The 5,613-nt window shown below is 30.0% G+C and overlaps 1 long non-coding RNA gene across 1 annotated transcript in view; it reads right to left on the bottom strand.

Moving 5' to 3' along the window:
• Nucleotides 1-946: 946 nt before the first annotated feature.
• The window catches only part of LOC105032284 (uncharacterized), a 39,173-nt gene continuing 34,506 nt past the window's right edge, over nucleotides 947-5,613 (bottom strand). Inside the window, exon 3 of the long non-coding RNA XR_012138576.1 lies at nucleotides 947-1,295. This is a non-coding gene — a long non-coding RNA (uncharacterized lncRNA). The remainder of the gene's footprint in view (nucleotides 1,296-5,613) is intronic.

Here is a 5,613-nt window from a genome sequence, read left to right as displayed (position 1 = left end):
TAATGTTTGCTAAAAAAATCGATCTTAGTTGAAATATTTGTAGAATGAAGTTTATCTATATGGGCATAAGATGTTTGCTAACATCTTTCTTAGAAATTTTTCTTACTTGGTTGAAATATTTGTAAAACTAGCTTTTCTTAATGAGTATAAGGTGTTTACTGAAATATTAGTGTTTAAGTCAAAAAATTTAAAATGTCACTAAATTACCAAAAACTTGTTACTATGTATATAGTACAGTGCTGGAGAAATCAAAAGAGTCAATCAAATGAAACACTTTTTGGACGATAAGGAATGCTACAATGCGATATCATGGGTCAGGAATACTATAGACCTACATGGTTAGACAAACTTTAATTGTGTCTGGGTCCTATCCCTGAAAGCTCTATCTGAAAACTAAGTATCCAATCAAATTGATTTGCACAATTAAAATCACATTGCACAATTGAATGGGATTCCAATTCAAATTCCAATACATTGTCTAGAATTGAACTAAATCCATTTTTGGCTTTATAAACTCCACAAACAATCTGAATCTAGGAACCTTTGCTGATGGAATAATGAAGACTCAAAAAAGCAACCTTGAAATCCTAAAAGATTAATCCAATTGATTGATCAACCAAGCTGAAGTCACAAATGAACTATAATGAATGATCCAATCAGCTATAATTCATGAAATAAAAACATAGAGAAATCCATTTGATTGTTCAGTTTAAAGACAATCTTAATTTTTTGCTTATCAATGGTCCAACAGAATGTGGAATGATTCAGCCATGCCAACCTAATAAGATGTCCAATTAACCAAACCAATACTTTATTTTTTAATTAAAAAGGAAAAAAAGAAGGGCGAACACATGAAGGATGTGCAGTAGAGAATCCAATGACTGTCATTCGAAGCACAAACATATGATAAGGCCCACTGCCAGCCCAAACAATCTGCTCCAGAGCTTGCTCTTCAAATCTTATTTGATAATCATGTAAAACAAGAATGAAACCCTATCACTGTATCAACTACAGTAGAATACAATAAGCTAATATGGTTCACCAGCTTACAAGTCTCTATATATCATAAATAAAATACATTTATCTGACCAACAAATGCATATCTAAATAATAAATCTCTCTTTATAATAAATTACAAACGAGGGCCACTTATGTGGATGAAACCATGCTTCTGCTGCGGATGTGAAGAAAACTTGTAATTTTTTTCACTTGTAGTAAAAGATTGATCATGCAAGAGACGTACACTTCACACCACTTTAGAGGATCTAGTTACCACTGCCACAACGCTAGCATATCTGTGATGTTTAAAACACCTATCAGCTCTCCCACATCATAGAGCAAAGTAAACCAAAGTTGATGCATTTTGGCAAATATCTTATACTCATTTAGATAAGCTAGTCTTATGAATATTTCAACCGGATAAGAAAAAATTCTAAGATATATTTTAGCAAACATCTTATGCTCATATATATATATATAGACTTTATTCTATAAATATTTCAACTAAGATATTTTAGCAAATATTGCTATCATAGATCTATGAAATCCTAATGACATTTGCATTCTTTTTAAGAAACATTTTCAACAATTACTTTTTGCTTGCCTTATAGGTTGGACACACGAAGCCAGCAAATGATGGGACCTGGGATACCAGGAAGAAGCCGCAAAGAGGATGATATTGTTGGAGAGGATGAAATGAAGATGATGGCAATAACACCAATCCAAGGATGGGAAAGAAGGTGATGTACATGTAATTGATCACTTTCCACATAGAATTGCCAACAGCTTATCAATATATGTTGTTTCCTACTTCTTCTCTACAAAGATTTTCAAGGATGGATATTTTCCAACTTCTTTCCCAAATCTACTTGTTTGCTTCCTACTTCCATTTATTAACTGATTTCCCTGTTGAACCATAATGAATTCCAACATTCATACTATTCCAATCATACATTCCACAAAACGAGAGGGTGAAGAAACAAAAAGTAAAAAACAAAAAAACTCACTCCATTCTCCATCCATTATTTCTTGAAAAGCAAAAATATCATCTCATAAAATCTAGAATCAAAATAAAAAGCCCATTGCAACATTCCCCTTTGTCGAATATCGGCTTCAATTTAACAAAAAAATTGATTTGCTAAATGGAGGCTTCAATTTTGCTGAAAAATTTTCTATTTAGCAAAAATCTACTTCGATTAGATGATTTGAGGATGAAACAAGTTTCTAAATTGTTCACAAAAAAGCCTTATTTTCTATTTTATTGAAGAGGTGAGTAGTGGAGCATGATGGAAGTTGATGGATTTGACCTCAAGTGGGTTAAGTGCTACTTGCAAACTATTGATAGGCTTAGTGAAATTGGGCCTTACCTCAAATAGGTACTTTATAATTATTCCTAAATTTTAAGTATTTATTGGCTTTATTTATCAAACCCAGCCTATCCATTTTATCATTGTCCATAGATGGCAATGTGAATGGGCAGGCTTTAATTGGGCCATTATTTGAGTGAAAGTATTGTGCCTGGACTAAAATACCAGTTTAAATGTAAATTAGGGCATATATTCAGAAGTTACAGCTCAAGTGGGTCTAACTTTGATCAAGGTTAAGTGGCTCAGCATGTAGCAGATTATCTAGCACATTCAATAATCTTTGATCAAGGTCTTCAAGTTTGGTGTGAGGATTTTCTTTCTATTCAAACTCAATTCATTATTATAGTGCAAGGGGCATTTCCTTCATTTGGATGTAAAGATTCCTCTCCCTATTATCAGAAAAAAAAGGAAAAAGTTATAGAAATAATCTTTGAACTTTGACCCATTTATATTTGGATCAAAAAAAGAAAAAACTTTCAAATGGATCCCAAAAGTTTACAAAAGTTGCACAAAGACCAAGCTGTCTGACTTTGTTAAATAATGTTGCGACATGAAGGCTACCTGAGAGATTAAATTTTATGAAATACCATAACTTTTCTTTCTAGAAGTTTCTTAGTTTTGGCATGAAGTGGAGTGGAGGGAAAGAAAAATCACATGACTCTCAAGTAACTATCTTCTTTCATCATGCTTTATTTTTCATCAAGTCTCTGTGCCCTGTTAGACACAATGAAGGAGATGATGGAGTAAAGAAGAGGGAGGGAAGATGATAGAGTGGAGGAAGAAAGAAGAAGATGGAGTGGAGGATAAAAGAAAGATAATATGAAGGGAAAGAGAGAAATCCGGAGCCAACGAATTTTTTTGGCTTCGGATTCCTCCCTCCTCAATCCATATCTCATGTGCCTTGCAATCCTTGATCTCAGGTGTGGCCCCTAGGAGTTGGTGGCTATCTTCGAATGCCACAGAAATCAATAAGCTTGGTGGGGCTCTCCTCTCATATTTGCTTCCTCTCTCTCTCTCTCTCTCTCTCTCTCTCTTTGTTTGTGTCTCCGTCTTTCTATGTCCTGTCAAATGCAGCTACAATAGAGGAAGGAAAAGAAGAAGTGATTAAGGACAAATAGAGAAGACGAGGAGACATGGGAAAAGGAGAATTGAGGGGTTCTCTCTTAGGAGAAGAGTTGGATGGGGTGGGATTGGCAAGGGGGATAGGGGAGGACTTGAAGAAGCTATGGAGAATTATTGCACTGACCAATTTTAGCATGAATGTTATTACCCAAGCCTTTGCTGACCACCTCGGTGACCTCAAGCTAGCTATCATGTCCATTGCCAATACCATCATCAGCTTCAACTTTGGCCTCATAATATCCCATCCATTCCTTTCCTTTCCTTTAGAATCTTATTGCCCTTGTTTTTCATCCATCTTTAACTTTTTTATAAAAAAAAAGATGTTTTAGAGTTTTCTTCTCTAACTGGATTTCTCATTCAATGACTTAATATATACTACAAGAATTTAGAATTTTAGCGATAAAAAATTTGGTCACTAACTTTTCTACTTTCATCGATAAAAATTTTTAAGGACTACAAACATTTCATCACTAGGTGGTCACTAAAAGTATCGTGGCTCAAAATTTTAGTTACCAAAATATAAAATCATCAAAATAAACTACTACATTTAATGATGAAATATAAATTATCATTAAAGGTAAAATATTAGTGATGATTATGTTTGTAGCAAAAGATGAAAAAATGATTATTAAAATTTAAAAATGATGACTTGATAAGAAATTAATAACTAAAAATAAGTTTTAATGAGGATTTAATATCATTGCTAAAATCTTTCTTATGACGAATTTTTATTGGCCATAATAAAGTGATACAATTAGTGATGGAATAAAAATGATCATTACAAACAAGCATTTATGATAATTCTTTTATGACAAATAGTTTAAATTTTTTTATAAATAACCCATTAAAATAGAATATTTTATTATAAATTAGGAATATGTCATTTCCATCTCTATTTATTCCATAAAGATCTTATGAATCCTAGGACTGAGCCTAAGATCTATTGAATATTTGTCTACTACCTAACCACTATGATAACATTAACTTCTAATATAAAATTATGGTTTATTATACTTATTTAAAATTTTTCATATTATAAAAATATTTTCATTTCAAATATATTCTGACACACTTTATTTTTTTTGCTAATTATTTTTTTTAATAATTTAATCATCTTCCTTTTCTAAAGCACTTTAAAAGAAGATAATTTATAACTCTTTTTATTTATACTATAATTAATAAGTAATATTATTTAATATAGAATATTTTAATACTTTGTATTATATATTTTATGTAAGTTAGATTGATGATCTAAATTCTTAGTTAAATTAGTCTCTATGAAAGTTTTTAGTAATTATGTTTTAAACTATTATCCAATTTTTGTATGTTGCTTCCAATATTGGTAGCACATTTCATAGTAAAAATTATTTTTTTAATTATTAAACTATTTTAACTTATTTAATTTATTTATTAAATAGATCAGATCAAATCAAGTTAAAAATAAATATTTGATCCATCAAAATATTCTAGCTAAATATAAAATATGTAATCAATTTTATTAAAGTGAATCCAATATGGCATATGAATTTAAATAGTTTAACATATTTAAAAAATATATCAAATTTTCAATCAAAATTATATGGTATTAGATACATCTTATCATTCTCTAATCTTACTCCAACTCTCATTATAATTGATTTTATTTTAACAGTATACTAAGCACAAAGTCAAGATCCATATCTTATTTTAGTAATTAATATGTGCATTATTCAAATATTATTATAATTAATATTTTTGTTGATGATATCATTATTACATCATAATATGTAAGATTTTAGTAATAGTAATAATGATTGGTACTAAAAATATAGATTTTTAATGATCACTCCATAATTTCATCATTAATATAATGAGAAAGTCTTTGTACACTATGTGCGGTGCAATAAAATTGACGTGGAGCACACCACCTAATTACATTAAAGTACATAGCATATTTAACGATGGGATAGATATTTCATGTCACTTAACTTTTTTTCTCTAATTTTTAGTGAAAAAAATCTTTTCCTTTGTAGAATAAAGAAAGAATAATATTATTAACTCCTGATGTCTTTTATGATTTTTTGTAAATATATATGACATCCTGAATCATATATATAACTTTCTATATATTTATAATATTTTAAAT

The sequence above is a fragment of the Elaeis guineensis genome, chromosome 1 (assembly GCF_000442705.2).
Source record: "Elaeis guineensis isolate ETL-2024a chromosome 1, EG11, whole genome shotgun sequence".
Classification (NCBI taxonomy): domain Eukaryota; kingdom Viridiplantae; phylum Streptophyta; class Magnoliopsida; order Arecales; family Arecaceae; genus Elaeis; species Elaeis guineensis.
This window is presented reverse-complemented; position numbering and strand designations above follow the sequence as displayed.